The sequence below is a fragment of the Cyprinodon variegatus genome, unplaced genomic scaffold (genome assembly GCF_000732505.1).
Source record: "Cyprinodon variegatus isolate N-32 unplaced genomic scaffold, C_variegatus-1.0 Scaffold654, whole genome shotgun sequence".
NCBI classification, from domain to species: domain Eukaryota; kingdom Metazoa; phylum Chordata; class Actinopteri; order Cyprinodontiformes; family Cyprinodontidae; genus Cyprinodon; species Cyprinodon variegatus.
In genome coordinates, this window is record NW_015151107.1 from 311,424 (window position 1) to 332,001 (window position 20,578).

The 20,578-nt window shown below is 36.4% G+C and overlaps 1 protein-coding gene across 1 annotated transcript in view; it reads right to left on the reverse strand.

Moving 5' to 3' along the window:
* The window catches only part of stk32c (serine/threonine kinase 32C), a 117,303-nt gene that overhangs the window by 77,420 nt on the left and 19,305 nt on the right, over nucleotides 1–20,578 (reverse strand). The gene's annotated exons all lie outside the window — the stretch shown is intronic.

The following is a 20,578-nucleotide window of genomic DNA, read 5'->3' on the forward strand; positions in this document are numbered from 1 at the left end:
AGCATGGGGGTGAGTAGAAAATGAAGGCTAATCATGTTTTGGGTGTACTATTCCTTTAAGGTGCCTCGAAGGCTAGTGGAATGTAGATGTATTCTGACAAATTATGTCAGAATGGACCACTTGTGGCTTATTTGACACAACAGTAGACTCAGAGACTCAGAGATTAGATCTATAGAGAGCAATATGCTTTGTCTGTGTTGAGAAAAGCCTTCTGGGCTTGATCTGGTAGTGCAAAGGACACTGACTGGATTTGAGGAGGTTTGTCACTCCAAACATCAAATAACATCCTTAAATATCTACAGTATACAGTGAAGGGCTCATTATGCTTGATGCAGAGACATTCCGCATGGAAAATTAGTCACCTGTCAAAGCCTCTGCAGCTTTTATACTCTGTGCTTCTTTCCCTCTGTTCGCCTCACTACACGAGGAAGTGGAAAACACAGCTGTTTACAACAACATGATATTTAGTTTATGAAATATTTTCGTGTTGAAGGCTTTGTATGAATGTGGGACCAGCTAATAAATTTCCCAGAGGTGCATCATACAAAGTTTATTTTTCTTAATGTATCTATGTTGTTCAGCGTCCTGTGTCCTTCTCTCTTCAGCTCGCCTCAAAGGCTGCAGCAAAAATGTACGCCAGTGGACTGACTTCATCAGAAAAAAAGTGCCATTATGAGAAGAAAAATGGAAGAGCTGTTTGTTACCCTTGTACAGACGAATGACCAGTAGCTCCAGTTAATAGCTGTTATATTGAGTTGCTCAAGCAAGACTCCTTTTTGGTTTTGGAAATAGAAATAACTGTGTTTTATTTTCTAAAAGTTCAGGTAAGCTGTCCATGAATTGCATGTTACCCACTGACAACATTTAGCCATTTGTTTTTTTTGTTTTTTTATTCTCATGTCTGCTTTGACTTCCTATGCAAAATCCTGGTAACGTTGTCTGATTTCGCTTATGCAGTGGAGGGCCATTTTACTAAGGGACAAATCAAGGTTGCTGATTGGTCAGTTCCTAACGTGCCTCATTGGTTGATTCACAGGTGGTGCCACATCAATTTATCAAACTTGGATAAATAAAGCAAGCGTTTTCGTAGAAACCATGACCAAAACCATGTTCCTTTAATTAGAGCAAAATAAATTCTAAATCAGAATATGGACAATACTTGATCTACAAAACATACATGTTATACCAGTCTTGCATAGGCTATCCGTTTTACCAAAATTCTGAGTAATTTATTATTATTTTTTTTTAGCATTTTGGTCCATGTGTGAAAGGCTGGGACACCCCTATTATTCATCCTTGGTAATCCCACAGAGCCATTTTATGGGTCTTGATTATTTTTACACTTTGTTGAACTGAGCAAGTTGTTTTTAATATAAAAGTTAATTAAAGCAGATTCATGGCAATTATTTGGATTCATATCTACACAGAGACCAAATGACAGAATGAGACTGTGACAAGCATTACAGGATTCTGTGTGACCATTTATTTATCAAATTCACTGCAAATTACATGCTTTATTAAAACATGCCTATTTAATTTCATAGAATTATCTTTTTTGTTTTAATAAAAGTATTGTTGAATTTTGTGTCAAACTGGAACAGCAAAAAAAACATAGTATATTTGCTGTTTTTCTTTTTAAGTAAAAATTAACATTAACAAACAAATAACATGTTTTATATATTAAGAGCAAGGGCTTAGCAGCAATTCATCATCTTAACAGCCCGAGGCAGAATTTCTTTTGTTCTAAGACCTAAAAGACAAGTACAACTCTGGTTATTTAATCAACAAATAAAGCAAATGCTTTTTATATACTAATTATGCGAAGCCTGGGTACTTTTTTAAGGGGTTTTACAGATTTAAAGAAGTTTATTAACTCAAAGCAAAGAAAAAAATTTATTCTGTAATAAAAAATGTTCAGATCCAGTGACTAGAATAAAACAAATCTTTATCTTTGGAGGATCTTTTGCTCTAAATTCAAAGAGAATCATTTAACAACCTCTGCAGTAAAAATGTACCTTAAAGTGGCAAAGGGTTTTGGATTCCAGGCTTTGCATGATAGTAAAAAAAATGAACTCTGTGGGAGAGAAATACACTATTTTGAAAAATTAAAGGCTTAAGATATTGAAAAACCCTTGACATTATAAAGAAAGAAGAAAGCATCAAGAAAAACTTCATCTAAGGTCCTCTAAAACCTGAACATCAAAGCAACAGCAGAAGATTTTTTTTTTTTTTTTCCGGGAAAACATCAGACTTTTTAGTTTATCCTTTTAATCTGCCTTAATATGGAGTCCATCATGCCATGAGATGTCTTGTTTCATCAGCTTCTTCAGTGATCGTACGTGCTCTTTGGATTGATAGAATCATCTTGTGTGCTCTGTAAAATATGTTGAGAGCAGGGAAATAACCAGCAATGGGTGGTGAGGAAGTGGAAAAAGTCTTTGATAAAGAATTCCTGCTCGCAAACAGAAAAACCTCTGTTACATAAAAAAGATGTACAAAAAAATACTAAATTATTCTGATATGAAAAGGTTTCTTTTGAGACTTTACAGATTCTTAACGCTTAAACACAGAAGAAATTGCTAAAAATATAAAATAAAAGAAAGTGTTTAATTATTCCAGAAAAATCACCATTGTAACTGATAGCAAGAATTGTGCAATTATTGAAATCTCTGATTATGTAGCTATGAACTGCATTAATAAAACAAAACTGTGAGGCTACAAGTTTGAATTTAGATTTTACTAACGCTAAAGTTTAAAGGTATAGTAAAGGATGTTGTTTTTCTGGGTGGATCATCAAAATAACTGGTCCTCCTATTTGTAAATCATCCTGGTAATATGTTTACATAAGGCCTTCCTACATTCTTGCCCCCATTTTCACGTACCGATGGAGAGTCTGACACAGTGGAAAAATTGCAAACCTTGTTTTGGAAAGTAAGGTTGTATGAGCGATGCAAACAACAACTTTTAAAGAGAGTATACACAAGGAGAAATGGGCTCCTGCATGTGTTTAATAGGCATTCTCTCTTGGGATCAGGCCAGGGTTCTGCATGTGCATTTTTTTTTAAGCTGAGAAGGCAGGTCTTTTTCTTTTTATTTCGAAAATTCTCCACTGTACCTTTAATTGTGGTATGCTAGGAGGTGTGTGGTGTCATGTATTGCAAGCTAGGAGGTGTGTGATGTCATGTATTGCAAGCTAGGAGGTGTGTGATGTCATGTATTGCAAGCTAGGTGTGTGATGTCATGTACATACAGTCAAATTTTGAATTAATTTGACTGTATGATCTGGTTGAACTGTAAAGTGCCTAGATGACATGTGTTGTGAATTTGGCACTATATAAATAAACCGAATTGAATTGAATTGAATTGTGGATACCTTTGGATGTGGTAATACCTCAAACTTACTCCTTTCTAGACGTCTGATCCCACCTTGGTTTCAATTTACAGCTTCCTGAAGGTAAAATGTTTATCTGTTAAAACTATAAAACACAAATAAGAAACACTGTAGGAATGTTCAGTCATCAGAAATTTCAGGAAGCAGACAACTGCTTTAGTGTCTCACAGATGAACGTGTTTAGTTGGAAAATGTGTGTATTAACCCCAGAACAAGTGCAAAAGACCATGTGGAGTTCTTGGTTGAATTTACTGTCATTATTCACAGTTAAAACAAGACCTGGAAAAACATGAGCATAAAGGCCACTCTGCAAGGAAGAAGCCATTAATCCTGAAGGCAACATTAAAAGAAACATTACATTGGTAAAAACATTCAAGTCTTGTGCTGCTTAATGTGGCTGCATACTGGAGTAGCTCTACTGGAGTATTTTCTAATTTGAATTATCATAAATGTGGCGAAAAATTTGGGAACTTGCAAGCTGGAAAACACCACCACAGCTCCAAAGCATAGAGGTGGCAGAATGGAGATGTGTTATTTGTGTTATTTTTACAAATTTTGTTTGTTTTTTCTATGAGAGGGATCAAGTGTACTTCACAAGATGTCAGCAGAAGGACAAAAAAATTATGTGGAAATATTGAGGCATCAAAGTCTTTTAGTAGAGGCCATTAAAAAGCTCTGATCTAAATCCTATTGAGCATTTCATGTCTAAAAAGATCTGTGAACGTTTCCCTCATCTCCTGATTCTCAGAAAGCTTTTACTGTTTTTTTCTTGTTCGCCAGCCCTGATGAAAGTCAAAGGAATCAGCTGTGCTACACAGATGATGAAGCCTTCCACTGGCCGACCCCCACCTGGGTTTCCATGCTGCTGATTGAGATTGCCATTGATCCCAAGGTGTAAGTCTGCACGTGTAGCTGTGGTTTGGACAGATGTGACCACAGCAGAGCTAAAGACAACATCAGCAGCTTAAAGATAACATATTTTTAGTATTTCTAAACTCACACACTATTTAAGACTCTCCATCTTAAATAAGACTATTTAAGACTCAAATCATGCTGCGTTGCCAGAGCAGACCTATTGCCCACAGGTAGAGTTCCAGGTTAACAGAGGACAGAAGGGAGGTTTCTGTGTTGTCTGGAAATTACGATAATCGAGCATGGATTCTCCTATTTCAGACTTCTGTGCACAACTAATCCTTCCATAAGGCATTCTGACACACTCAGGCAGTATCAGGAACATAGGATTTTGTCTGGTATTAGAAAAGGATTAAGAGAAATGTGGAAAATTTGAAAACAGCTAGTTAGGCTCACAGACTCAGCGGTTTCTTTTTAAGATAAATTTTTCTCTGACTCACACCAGGCGGAGATAAAAGAAGAGCTTCACTGATCAGGACAAAGACCCCATTTCAGAGTGGCATTTAACAGGACTGACAATCAAAGAAAACCAAATCAATATTTACACCCACTTTAATCAGCTTTTTTGCCAGTTAGGTGGGAGACAATTTGTAACTGAACTCCCCGCTGACCTTCTTGTCTTTTAACATCCTGAAGATATGATGTATAAGAATATCATAGTAAACTATTAGAAGAAAATAGGATATATATTAAAAAGATATCAAATAAATTAAATGGTGTTATTATAAAAGGATCCAGAGGAAATAGTGATCCAATATAATTTAATAATTTTAGCCCCATGCAATGCCTAGCTAATTGTATGTGCTAATATGTAAGTGTGTATGTCAATGGTCACTTTAATTACTGTATTTTGTTGGGAGTTTTATTATCTTTGCTATTTTTATTTAATGTTAATATTTTTTCTCACCAAATTTTGGAATTTAGTCTTTTTTTCTCTTTTTGCCCAATTCCTGATTTTCCACTGATTTTACAATACCTGAGCAATTGCCTAGGAATCTGGGGTTACACCTTGAGAACATCACCCAAACCGCTATGCAGGAAGCAGAAATGAGCCGTCAGGATAATTCATAAAGACCACACTAAACCATTATTTATTAATTCCTGCTTCTTAAATTCTCTGATCTGGTAGACCTCACAATGAATTTATAAAACTAGAAATAAGCAGCTACCAAACAGCTAAAACAGCTATTTGTTGAGAGAGATGGGTGCTATAATCACACCGAAAATCTGAATTTCAAAATCTTTGCAAGTACAAACTCAGCATTGAATAAAAAAAAGTCAAAGCATGAAACTGTTTAAGAAAATGCTTAAAGTAGTTTTCTGAAAAAGATAGTGAACATCAATGGGGACATTTAGTAAATGTACATGGGTGTGTACATATTTTAAAGTGGTTGTAGTCTATATTTGAAAGTTCTTAAATTCTCATAAATTTGTGTGAATGTGTTTATATATATGAATCAATATGTGTATGTTTATATATGCAGAAAGAAAGCAATTTATTTGCTCAATTAATGGACATTTGGAGTAGTTGGACTTGTAGTTGGACTCAGTAAAGTAGGAATTGGGAAGATTGTTGAGTTTAAGGACTCTAAGAAGGAACATGATTAAATACGTTTTATTTCTTCATACACCTTTTCAGATATAATCATAAAATTATATATATGATTTAATAAAAGAGGCGTTCTCGTATCTCGCGCTCGTACTTAACAAGCTTATTTTTTTCACAGCTGCCATTGGTGCCTGAGTTGAGCATCCACAAAACGATCCTAAATATAAACCTTCAATTGCTTGCTAGGTCAGAAGCATTTAACATGGATGCCTTTGACTTTAAATCCGCAGAAAGAGCGGGGGAACTTCCTGACCCGAAGTAAATTCAGGAAAATCAGCTTTCAGGCTTATAGATGCATTGGCGGTTGAATACTGAGGTGTCAGACTGCTCATCAAATGATGTTTTAGTTGTAAAGGGTCCAATAATAAATGTTATTTTAGAGATGTTATGCAGTAAAAAATTCCATAATATTTCTTTAAATATAAAATGAATTTTAAATTATGTTTGTATATGTTAAATTTGTAATTATATACTTTTTGTCTGAAGTAAAGTTATTCCATTAATTTACCTTCATATTACACAATGACAAAGAAGAATATTTCTACATTAGTCAAGTCATTTTTTAGCACTGTTGCCTTGCAGGAAGAAAGTTCCAGGTTCAATTCCCGGCCCATGGTCTTTGTGCACGGAGTTTGCAAGTCGAAGGTTCCATTGATCTTGAGCTATAACAAAGTTGGTTGTTTAAAAAAAAAAAATACTAACTTAATAATATGCACAAGCCAATCAGGTTACTTAGCTTATTCTGAGAGTTTTTTGTGTAACTAAAAACAAGGAATCATTTCTTTAAGGCAAGGCAAGGCAAATGTATTTCCACAATTCAGTACAAAAACAATGAAAAGTGCTTTACATGATTAAAATACAGGAAGATAAAACAGAATCAAAGCAAGGTAGTATAAGGCATCAGTATAAGGCATCAGCCTCTCACAAAACATGGACACACACTGCAGATGTTATGCTAAACATTAAATTTTAAAATAAAAATCACAAAACATAACCCTCATGAGAAATACTCTGAGCAGCTAATTGCACTTAGTTTTTTTTTTTTCTAAGCCCAACCCCCTACGAAGTATGAGTCACTGAGTAAATGGGAAGCTAAACAAAGGGATCCCAGGCTCTTCAAGGCAAGTCTGCATTAAAGGAGCTGCTTTTCAGACTGGGGAGGAGACGATCAGTGTTGATGTAGTATTTTTGTATAACTTTGCCCTTTCTGAGGAAGCCTGGCACACACACACACACACACACACTGGGAGGAAGAAATGTTGAAAGCAATGCAAGTCGCATTATACAGTCTGGCCTTAAGAGTGGTTAAAGATGCAGAATAGTAAACAGTCTCTGCTGGGTGGTGAAGGAGAAACGTTTGCACCACATCACATAAATAGGTTCACGACATCTTAAATGTTAAACAAATCAATACAATTTCAGATTAACTGGTTTAGCTGTCAGATACTTCCATATACTTCATGTCTTTCATTAAGAACAAAGAGTGGCCATTTCTTTTCCAGAACCAACAGACACACTCCTACACAGGAACATCAATGGTGACAAAGAAAGGCCCCAGGAACATTTGTGTGAGACTCTGATGAGAAAATTACAGAAATCAATGAAGCCCAGCTGAATGTATTTGTAAGCTGTTGTATTTCACGGTCAAGTGGTGCTTCAGGAGAAGAAAAAATAAATAAAACAGCTAGATAGAGATGAGTGAGGCCTGAGAGGAAACCAGCATCTCTACAGTGCAGCATGTTGGCGCCATCAAGCACTCAGGTTTTTTTCTGGACCCTGCACTAAAGACCACAGACAAATTCAACTAAAACCTCCAGTGAAAGTAAGCTTCTTCTTTTTATCACTGTGGAATGGGGGAACAACAACCTTTTTATTCCCTTTGTGGGTGCTACAATCTGCTGACACACCACCACTCTGTGCTGAGTAGACACAGACAGCCTCCTGCAGAGGTGATGGTCTCTGGTGGAGAAGCTGCTCTTGGCAGAACGCCCAGGTCAAGGTGTACGGTAACTGGCCTGGACAATGGTGCTCTACAAACCAAATGGGATGAGCTGAGAATTTTTTCTCAGAGGAACATTTTAGATTACTCTATTAACAAAAATAATCAATGGCCTAATCGATTAATAATACATTCAGACCAGTCGTAAGCCGACATCAAATTCTTATGATACAAAACTGAGTAATACAAATATAATAACACCATGGCACCACAGCAGGTTCACAAGAAAATGTAACAAAAATATTCCTTAGCCATATTTTTTTAACCTAAAAATAATATTCCAACCGTTTAAAAATAATATCCCATATTAAATACGACAGTCATAATATCATACATAAAGCATTAACTGTTTGACAGAATGAATGCAAACTAATTTTAGTAACTAAATATTACACTTGTCTGGCATTCTGCTATTTTCAGATTAACAAAACTTCAGGAAGCTGATATTTAACTCGTTAATTAGTCAGGTTATCTGTCCAGGTACAAAGACTACAGGTGTTGTATGCTACTTGCAGATTGTCTAATAATTAGTTTTAACAACATCATCTAAATAAATAAAATGTGCAGGTATACATACTTAAGATTTTTTATTTTTTTTTTGTGAGCTGTAAGCCAAAAAAAAGTACAGCATCTATCGATCCACTTAACATAGCACTGTAAATCTCTCTGCACATTAAATATAGTTTCTAGCTGAATAAACCAAACTACTAGTAAAAATAATTATATATATATATATTTTTTTTAATGTATCTGTTTTATTTTAATTTTAAAGCAATTTAATATTTTAAATCACTCTCAACCAAAAAGGTCAACATTAGTCTTAGCTGTACAAATTATAGTTTTAAAATGCATATTTTTTACACTTAACAACACTGAAGCAGAAAAAAGGGACATTAAGAAGAAGGAAAGCACAAGGAGGAAACTTGAAAACCACAGATAATGTACCATCGATGAGATCAACATATTCTGTGCTTACACAGAGAATAAAAAAATCTATAATAAGTAGAAAAGATGGGTGAGCAGTGGAGCAGTGGTTAGCGCAGATGCCTTGCAGCAAGAAGGTTACAGGTATGATTCCTGGCCCAGGATCTTGCTGCATGGAGTTTGCATGTTCTCCCTGTGCATGCATTGGTTCTCTCTGGGTACTCCGCCTTCTTCCAACAGTCCAAAAACATGACAGTTAATGGGCTACTCTAAACTGTCCTTGTGTGTGTGTGTGCACATGGTTGTGTGTCTTTGTGTGTCCTTATGATGCCCTGCATCATACCGGTGACCTGTCCAGGGTGTACCCCCGCCATAGACTGCTGAAGCTAGGCAGCGGCCCCACTGCCACTCTGACAAGGACTAAGCAGGAGAAAATGGATGGATGTAGAGATAAAGACAAACTTGGTTTCTGTAGTCATATTTTGTTATTAATTATGAATCCTGAGATAATGTAAATTTCATGAGACATTTTTTATTTATCATCATCACAGTGTCTGCTCACGGCACAAAGAGCATAGTGAGAGAGGAGGAGGAGCGGCCATCGATCAGCTCAGTGACTCCAACTCTACTCCAAGTATTTTCTGTTTGATCCAACCCACAAGAGCAAAATGATTTAAGTTGCAATCTGCGTTAAAAACGATATTGGCGTCAGTCAGTGCTACACTGAACATTGACAGGCAATTACAATCCCGGTTTTTGTAAAATTTCTGCTGAACTTGTACCAGTTAGCACTACAGACACCAGGATTCTTTCCCTTTCAAACCGAACTGCTTAGTATGTCACTGGAATGAAGTTACAAATTATTTTGGTCTTAACCCAGTTAGAAAAGTTAACCCGCAGGTTTTAAATGTCTTATCAATTCTAAATATGTAAGATCCTTTTCCCTCTTATCAGGTTTTGGATCAACAAAACACATTTTCATCATAAAAAAAATCAAAACAAAGGACTAACAAGGACCAGCTCTGCCTGAGGGGACTGAAGTTACAATGACATGACACGAGTGCAGGACAGCTGGTCAAAATTCACAGCTGGCCACTTCTGGCTTTTAATATTTTTCAGGTCCAGGTCCAAATCTACGTGGATCAGGTCCTTTCAAAGTTGCACCCCCAAAATTGGGGCATACGTACAAATACAATGTATTTACAGCTTAATGATTATAAAAAAAAGTGGCCATAAAGTTTCTATAAAGATGGAGAAAATTATATTTAAAATACCTTTAATTAACAATTCAAACAACTGGGCTCAGGTGGTAACCATCAGTAATCACCCTGGTTTTACAACCAGTTTAAGCTTAAGCTTCCATAGAAGACAATAGATAGTCAAAAAACCATTATAGACTAAAATTCTTACTTAATCTTTTAGATTTTCAGTCAAGGATATGCACGATACTCGCTCATTAAAGATGAGCCTAGAAAATCCATAGTCTCAAGAGTGAGTATTGGTCATTTCTAAAAATATCACTGGGGGTAACAACACCACAGAGAATGTGGGAGACAAGGAAATCCTTTCATTTTAAATCAAAACACAATTCACTATAACCCAGTCGGCCTTCAATTTCACCCTAAATTCCCACCAAATAAATGATCGGAGGAGAATCCACACCATGGTTAATAAACCAGGCCGATTATAGTGTTGAGCTATCACCTGAACTGATTGCATGGAGTAGAGCCTTGCAAAGCTCGCAAGATGCAGAGCACTTATCTAATGGGGTGGCAACCTAATACCTTTCGATGTCAATAGGGCTTGACGTATTGATTGATGCAATACCACTTAATACGATGGAGCCAAAGTTCAACATGAACACTCACTTCATGTCTTGGAGTTGAATTAGGAGGCTACAGACTAAAACTGTGTCCCTAAGAGAAAAGAAAGACAAATTTAGAGTGATCTTTTGGCACAGATAACTGCTAATGTAGCACAACTATAAGCTGCCAAGGCTTCACATATAACTGGAACTACACTAGATTAGTTAAAGTGATAACACTTTATTAGTACATGATGTTTGCATGACTTTCTGACTAGCCTTGAAACATGTATTCCTACCGAAAGATCAAATACTGATTAAAACACGAGGGAGTATCAACTCTTACACCCTAAATATGATAATTTAATAACAGTTACACCTTTTACCTTCAAAGAAATTGCCTTTCATTAAAAAGTTTATCTCCCTCATCAGCTCTAGCTCTGCAGACAGGTAATCTCTAAGACATTTCAGAGCTTGCAACTTGAGATCATATTTTGTTGAAAAAGGTTTAGCAAAAGCAAATCAAGCTCAGTTGAAATATACGGGACAAAAGAACCACTTGGCTGATTGCAAATATATTGTGGGACATGCCGTTTTCTGTGTTAAAATATGCTCAGAGTGAATTTATGCATATATAAACTTAAACATATTAATTTATGCATTTATTAGTATGACAATGCTGGTTCTTTACTCAAACCCCTGCAATGTTCTATACCTGTCTTATCACCTTGGTGAATTATTGAAGTGCTGCAGATGACAAGATGGCTTCAAGCACCTTTCAAAAAATTCTAGGGTTATGTAGAGGGGAAGAATCTATGGAACCAGCAAGTCCTCAGCTGAATACTAAGAAAAACAAAATTAAATTTTTGAATTGGCCGGGTAGGCTCTACCTTTCTAATACCTAATTGACAGTAGTTGGTTTATTGTGAGCTATTTTCTATATTTATGCTGTTATAAGTTTAGGCTGCTGGAGGACAAAGGGACCACTTTTCATCATTCTGCATTGATAAGATTTTAAGTCCATTTGTGCGTCCCTATGGCCTAGTCAAAGTCTGGTTAAATAAGACACTTTCCCACCGAAAACCCGAGTTTTTCAAAACCTCAATGACCCGCTAACAATCAGCTTTTGGCTCTTTTCCCATTTGAACGAAAAACGAGTCTGACCCCCTGCTGTCTGATGAAGCATCACGCTGGGTAAACGAGAGTTGATGATATCAACAGTGCAATGGAAATCAGGGAAGTAAATAATGAAGAGCAACATGAAGGGGAGCCAGGGCATAATCAGTATTCTTTGTTATTTTGCTTATTTATTATTTTTATCTGTCTGAATCCTTCTCACCAGTGCTGCATGTTTATCGAATGTAAGCAGAGTTGTTTCAGCTTGTTAGATCAGAAGCGACTGGTGCAGTGTGTTGACGTCCGTACGTTGCGTTCAATGTTGTCACGTGATTTAGCAGGTCAACCCGGGTCTGGTGTTCCCACAGCATGCCAATCAGAGCTGAGGCGATTTTAACTCGGGTCGCTTGCCAAGCCGTTTGACCCGGGTAGACACGGGTCAGTGAGCTGTTCCCACTACCACTGAAAGTTGATTGTTTCCGGGTTCAAGCAGGTTTTTTTCAGTCAGTGTGAAAGGGGTATCAGAAATGCTTTGGAAGACCTTAGAATTGTGGTTTATGCTTGAAAGTTCTTCCCCTTTACTAAGAATACATGATAACGGTTGCTGCTGCTGCAGAACAGGTATTGGGTTTTTGGGTTAGTAACTTTTTGACGAGGGACAGGCTAGCCTGGATCTCTCTTTTCAAAGAGAATAATGTGGATAAAAGAATTTGCACCTTCACCTGGTGCTGTTTCTTTCATCTATTTCGATTATCTCAGTCCGTCAGAATATATCAGTCATATAATGCTCAAGATTCAGTCCACATGACTGAGTTTCATTGTTCTCACCAGTCCCCCCCCCTAAATCCAAAGGTTCTGTCACACAGGGTTCTCTCCACTGCGTCTGTAATCTGAATATCAAATTAAAGGAAGACAGGAGAGGGAATATGAAAGCAAGGCTTTGTCCTTTGAGAAATGAGAAAAGTGAATGCAAGAAATGATCATATAAAGCACATCTGAGAGTCAGCCTGATTGCACAGCCTTTTGGAAAGAATCAATGGACGGGGTCAGCAAAAACCAACCGAGCGTCAATCATTTTCTGCTTTATCTTCTAAGAATACCCTGTCTTCTCATCCATACTGTCTTCTCCAGTTTTGCTGACAGGTTTCCATTTACATAAACGCTGAACATAACAAGCATGTTGCACGCTTGGAAGCTTTACAGCGTCTGCTGAAAGTATTGTTTTAAAGGATGAGGACTACATGCTTGAGTGCTCACTACATCACTTAAATATCCACACAGACCACGGCAGAAGGCTACGACTGAGTGCTTGGGAAACCTCAGTGTGCAACCAGGATCAACATAGGACCTCTTTTACAGAAACAGTTTGGTTTGCTACAGCTTCCCCTCCCACGTGATTACTGAATATTTTAGGCTTCTAGTAAGCCACATTTCATGGTGTGTAGTAGTCAAGCTAAGGAGTCAGCACCAGAGAAATGCAATGCTCAATTCATCCTAATTTTATACTGACATTTTCTCATGAGATATTTTCATCTTTCCCAACATTATTTGATTTTTATTTGATAGTCTCATTTTAGCACACTGGGAAGAGACACGTTCTTTTGATCAGCAGAAGGAAGGCCATGAGCGCTGGACGTGGATAAAGGGGAATCATCTGGCTGGATACTAAATTAAAGCAGCTTGTTTCATTTCATTCAGCAAGAATTAAGATCATGTTCATTTGGAAGCTTTTTCCACAAATCAAAGCTTGTTTGACAAACAAGAGGGGAGCTTATTTAGAGGAAATCAGGCTGAGGTAGGATTGTGTTTTGAGGAGGGTTTAGTATCTGAAGTTTTCTTGTCACTACAAGTCACACACAGGGTTCGTAATTAACACTCACCAAATGTAACAAAATTTTTAATTTTGCTAGGTAATGCCATACTGTAGCACCATTCCGCACCATAAACAGCTTTTATTTTGGTAAGTCTCTCCTCTGTCCCTTTGTTCCTCAGCTGTCACAACAGTAGAGCAAATTACATTTTATGAAATTTTGAATTACAACAGTATTGCCTTTTATTGAAATTGAGTTTTCATTTAACATAATGCTTTAGGGAAATACTATGTTCCTTAAATATATATATATGAGAGCAAATTATTTAGTTTTATCTTCTTGTCCACTTGGTGGGTGAGTCAAAACATTTAATTTCGGACTCTGGTCACACATGTCCTCTGTTCTCCATCTCGTCCCACAGGAAATTGTCTTGGAAAAAAGTTAGATTTGTATTTAAAAAACTATTTGTATGTTGATTTGGACAAATGTTTTGATTTTTTTCCAGCTCAAAGACCAAGGATGACCCGCTTTCAGTTTCCAAGCAGAGGCAACAAGATATCAAACACTGGGTGTTTCAAATACTTTTTTTCAATCCCCTGCTTTTTAATAAGCTCCTCAAAGCTTCTGGAGGAAAAATAGGCATCAGCATCACAGCTCTTCCACTAAACAAAACAACTGCGATTCCATTAACCATCAAATTGCAAAAAATGTAAGTCAACAAAATTTTGGATGTATAAACATGCTTATATTCTTATATTTTATATTCAGCAACTGGACCTTACTGCCTTGTAAAAATACACAAAGAAGATCAGAAGCAGTTGGAGGGAGGCAGCACCCATATGGCTGAAATATTGATATATACCATGTGTTTACATCCGCCGCCGCCATGTTGCTTTCAGAGCTCTCGCTCAAATAAACCTCATTTCAACTTTATTTAATGGAAATACTGTAACTGCAAAATAGTTTTTTCATTTTTTTACTCAGCAGAATATCAACATAGCTTTGTGCAAATTTTTTTATGGAAATGCATCTAATGCTTTAACACATACTCCTTTTTATCTAAATAACAACATATAGTAGGTATTATTACCAAACACTGGTATTGCAATGATGCAATATTTGGATATTCCAGTTGTCATGCATTCATGTTTTACATACTAGTTATATACTTGTCAGGTTAAATGCACTAAAAAGCCTCTTATTCTCCATTACTACCTTTAGCGGTTGATATAACCAAGCTTAGTGTATGCAGTGCACCAAAACTTTGTTTGAAAAATGGGTAAGAATTTAAGACAGAAGCGCGCAGACGACACAAAATAAACATCTCAGTTGAGGGTGATGCTACAGATGCAATGCAGATGCGATAGCTGCTACTATCACATAAAAGATTAAACTTCAATTAAAGGACTTAGACTTGTTTTCAGTTTAAAACAAAAAAAAATAAAAATAAAAAATTCTCCCAGAGAGTGAAAACATAAAAAAAAAAAACTCTTCAGTGATGAAAGTGTTGTTGGAAGATACAGACTCTACTTTGGGTTTATTGAGTAAAAGTTAAAGTACTTGAAATATATTTTCCTCGTTACAAATTCATATAACTGTATATAGATTTTATACTGGTAAAATAAATGTCAAACTGTTAAAATTAACAATTTTTGAGAGATATTGATAAAATCTCCCAAAAAAGGCAAAACAAAAGAGCAATAGAGGAGTAATTAATATGACAGTATAATTACTCTAATTGTTTGTGATACCCTCATCCCATAACCAGGATGATTTTATTAGATTTATAGACTGATGCAGGAAAATACAACTTTGTAACTTGAGAAAAATTTTCCTTTTAATTTTTTGACAATAATATGTCGGTTGGAATTCAAATGAATCCAGAAAATAGAAAGAAAAAAAAAACACCTGAATGTAGTTATTTATAAAGTTAAAAGATAAATTTGATTCGGCTAAAATTGGTATTGGCAAGATACAGCTAAACAAGAATCGCAGATTGGAAATCAGCCATTAAATCTCTTATTTGTGGAAATTATAGCATGTTGATAATCCTGCCTGTAGCCACAACCTTGTTAACAGGCTGCTGTTCTTGGCTAAGAAGCTTAACAGGCTGTGACTGGTAGTGTCTAAAAAAACAAGTGATCTTATTCCATTTAATATTGTTTTTACTTTTTTTTTAACATTCAACATCTTAAAATATCACATTTAACAAAATAAAAAAAATGTCTAAAATATATTTGAAATGTATAGTATATAATTGTTTTTTTTTTTTTTGCTGATGAAAAAGCAGGATTTAGAATGATCCAGAAAAAAAACACCAAAGATTTAAGATATTTCTTAGATTTGAAATCTTCTGATGCTTTTAAAAGCTTAGTGTCAGAAGACCAGGATAGCTTTCACCTAGGGAAGTCTGCTACGTACTCCACGATAACCAAGGCAGAAATGAAGAAAATAAAACAATTAAATAAAATGTTTAGAAAAATAACTAATTAATGCAGAAGATTTTTTTTTACAAAACATTTTCCACATTAAACTTATAAAAGCAATTTTTACAATAGGTAACATATATTAGAAATCAAACAATAGTTTTTTAAAGGCCAGTGCCGATTACCCGTTTTTTTGACATTAGTCTAACTGATCAATGATGTGTGCTCCAGATATATTTGGGAAGATTCTTGAAGCAGATATTGCTTCTTTTTCCTCTAGAGTCTATCTACATAATAAAAATAACTGTTACACAAGTCTAAAAAAAAACCCATCTATGAGCAAATAAAAAAATTAATTACAAAAACTGGCAAAGAGAGGAGGGTTGCAATGCATGGACTGTAGAAGATCTCAAAGCATGGCTGTTAAATGCACCGATGAACTGGCGAAAACGAGCAAGTATCTTTTGATACCGATATAAGAAAGAAACTCAAATATTGTCCAAAAATATAGGCCAACTAAATTATGGTCTATCTGTAATGTATATATGTTAGGATGTTAGGATATATTTTTTGTGTATTTACCATATGTACGAAAGCCCAAGTTCTAGTGGACAGAGGAGCCAGAGACTCAAGAGAGCGATATTTTATAAGTTTTACTTAAATTAAAATATGAAGTAGGGCACAGTAAAATTACTCCTAAAAGTATTTTTCCCCAAAAAAATTTTACTCAAGTACATATAACTAAGTAAACGTAACTAGTTACTTTTATTTGGTGCTACAGTATCGTCTGGTGCAGAAGTTTGCCCTGCAATCGGACGGTTGTCGGTTCAAACCCTTGCTCCAACTTTCAATGTTGTTGTTTTCCTTGGGCAAGACAATTTACCTGCATTGCCTATTGATGGTGGTCAGATGGCCATGTGGCACCAGCGTATGGCAGCCTCGCTTCTGTCAGTGAGCCCCAGGGCAGCTGTGGCTACAATGTATTTTGCCACCATCAGTGTGTGAGTGAGTACATGAAAGGGTGAATGACTGAATGTAGTGTACAAGTCAGGTAAACTCTCCTGACTTAAAAAAGTACTATATAAGTAGCAGCCATTTACCATTTACTACCCACTTCTGCTGGCAGAGTACCTGAGATATAACTTGTAAGTGATTCTAATCCAATAAATGCAAATGTAAATATTTCTAACGATTCAGACGGCTCTAAAGACTACAGTTTGGAGCTAATGTAAACCACATTTAAGAATCAAAAATCTTATAAGACAAGATTTTTTTCAGTCATGCTATGTTGAGGAGAGAGGTGCTGACAGAAAACTTCAAACATAAAGGAGGTCTATGAAAACAACACTGGTGGTAAACATACGGCTCTATCCAAGCATGTTCATGTAAGTGGAAATGAGTAGTGTATTTGGAAAAAGGGGAACGCTGTTTTTTTTACATTGGCCCCTTGATTTTACGTTATTACATCATGTTCTACTCACCCATATTAGTTTTGTGTCATCTGGAGCTGTTCTGAAAAAGTTCGGTTTTGTAATCCAAGTAACGTCTTCTATGGGCAAAGAGTTGAAGGCACAAACTAAACTGTTCATAATTTATTCGTTATGGTACGCCAGCATTCATAACATGTAAGCGAATCACTGTCCCCCAGACATCCGCGGTTATATTTTTTATATTTAGATTTTTTTTAAAACAAAGCTAAGTGTGTAAGACGTCATTCGCGCGCCGGACTGGAGTCGTAACAGGGGGCTAAGCTCTACCCCTTATATTCGTTCGGCTAGCTAATATGAATCGTTCAATTCCATTTCGAGAGCGAGATCATCTGTGGTAGTAGCACTAGACATCTTCCAGGCATGTGAGTAAAACTACCAGCAGTTCAGCGAACAGGTTGAATGAATGGTAGCCGGTGCGCATGGATGACGTCATACACACTCCGCTTTGTTTTTAAAAAATATAAATATAAAAAATCTAACCACGGATGTCTGGGGGGACAGTGATTTGCCTACATGTTATGAATGCTGGCGTACCATAAATGATAAATTATGAACAGTTTAGTTTGTGCCTTCAAGTCGTTGCCCATAGGAAGACATTACTTGGATATAACAAAACCGAATATCTTCAGAACAGCTCCAAATGACACAAAACTAATATGGGTGAGTAGAACATGATGTAATAACGTAAAATCAAGGGGCCATTGTAAGAAAAATGGTGTTCCCCTTTAAAAACAAGAGTTAGGATTTACAGCTTAAAAGTCTTCCCAAAACTCTTGAATGGGCTTTACAACAGAAATAGTTCTAGCTTGGTACTTGGAAATGTTTTCTATTAAACTATTAGCATTGATACAGCAATGAAAACAAACAGCATCTTTAAAAAATATATATTTGCTCTGAAACTGTCAATCAACATGATGTTGGGAATCGCACACATTTTTGTGCTAAAAATACTTTTTCCGTCCGTCTAATCTAATGTTAAAAATTTCAGACAAAAAAAAAAAAATTGTACTTGATGTTCAAAGTTTCATAATAAGGAGTGCTAAATTGCTTATGTAAAAAGAATTGTTATGCAAAGGATAACAGCATTTTGGCAGCATTCGCAAAAGAGGTCCGAAATGATGGAGTTGGAGGTAATAATGATGGTAATTATAAAAGAAGTAATGACAACAATAAAAATGACTATTATTTAAAGTGCTCTTAACAGTTTAGCATTTCAAAGTAATAAAAAATAAAAATAATGAGGCTAAATTCAAATGATAAAACCTGGAAAAGCTACTTTTATCATCTTCCTCCAACTCCTGTTTGACAGGAATTAGTGTAGGAAGGAGCCAAAGTCAGACAACATAACTGTTCTTCATTATCACATTTATTGAGCTGTCCCTGTAACATGAAAGGCACAATCTTGCAAACCATCTTATTTTGAAATTATAACTGACACATTATACATGTCCTTTGAGCCTTAGCATAAGTACAGCAGATCACTGAACCAAACTCCCACATTAATCAAAGAAAGAGTGAACTGCTGCTTCTGTAGGAGATTTGCATGCAAAAGCTGTTTCCTGCAAAACCGGTGGGAAAAATAACAGAAAACAAAAATCCTGCCGTTTCAAACCCCTCATTGACTGTGCAGTAAGCTGAGGGCTACATTTGATGAATTTGTTTACTTAAATCTCCATCATCACAGAGCATCATTATTTTCTCCTTGTATGCTCCATCACTAATGCAGTCTAAATGGGGCCTCTCTAAACAAAGCATCACATGAATATTCATCTAAAGTACAGAGCACAGGGTCCTTTTAGGCATCACAGTTCGGCTGAGGACCTAAGTTGATAATTGGCCATGGAGAGCTAGCTTTGGATACGGAGATGCAGAGGATGTGCCGATGCAACTTTACACCAAATTTCATCTCAAGGGTTCCTATGGCGCGTTAATTACCCTCAGAGTCAGTCTTTTTTTTTTCTCCAGCTCTCCATCTGGTGGGCAGCTTTTAGGATAAAACAAAAGAGTGATACTGCTGGAAGATTAAAGCAGCCATTAAGGCTTTTGTTCCTGGCTGCATGTGGGTCTCACTAATGTAATGTGCATCTATTAAAAACAACAACAAAAAAAACAGAGCAGAAAAGAATGTGACTCCAACGCCATACATTGTTGCTAAGATACACATGTAATTAAATTGAACTTGATCAGCCTGACTCTTCCTGCAGATCGATGGAGGACACAGATCAGGGGCGTGCACCTCTACTGGCAGAGTTTTAGTGAATGCTTACAGGTCAACAGAGACATCGGTTGTTTTCTGCCTCAGCACTCATATCTAATTTCTTCAACATCTGTTGCTGACTTTCCGCTTCGTGTGTGGATTAAAAAACACTTGCCAGCTGTCTGGTTGACAGTTTTGTTGAATTTTACCAACATTTCCAACATATAACAATAAACCATTTTTTTTAGTGGAGCAGCGTGTGCAGAATTATAAGGAAAGGGGAAATATAAAAGCATTTGGAACAAGTCTGTATCATAAATGTGGAGAAAGTGCAGCCAGTAAATACTTTCCAGATGCATCCTGTATTTATTGGACCCCACAGAGGAAAATAGTTCTGCCCACAAAATGTGTCAATAGAAAGATGAAACAACTCCCAAACCAGGACAGCAAGAACAGAATGATGTAATTTTGTTCTAACAGCTCTGGAAGACAGAACAACCTTCTCTGTTCTTGTGACGTATACACTGACCTTAAAGGTAAAATGGAGGATTCTGGCTGTCTCCTCTTTATTAAAAATATACATGTGCACAACCCTGCACACGCTCTTGAGAGGGAACGATTATTAAACTCGTGCAAGAGCATGCACAAGCCCATTTCTCCTTGTGCACGCTCTGCTTAAAAGTTGCTGTTTGCATCGCTCATTCAAGCTTACTTTCCAAAAGAAGATTTGCAATTTTTCTACTGTGTCAGACACACCACAGGTAATTGAAAATGGGGACAAGCACGTAGCAAGGAACTTAAGCCGGGCAAAAATGCGGCTAAAGCTCAGACAGTACAATGAAATCTCAGGGTTTAATATTTCACAGATCACGATGCATGTTCTCACATGCGGCCCGACG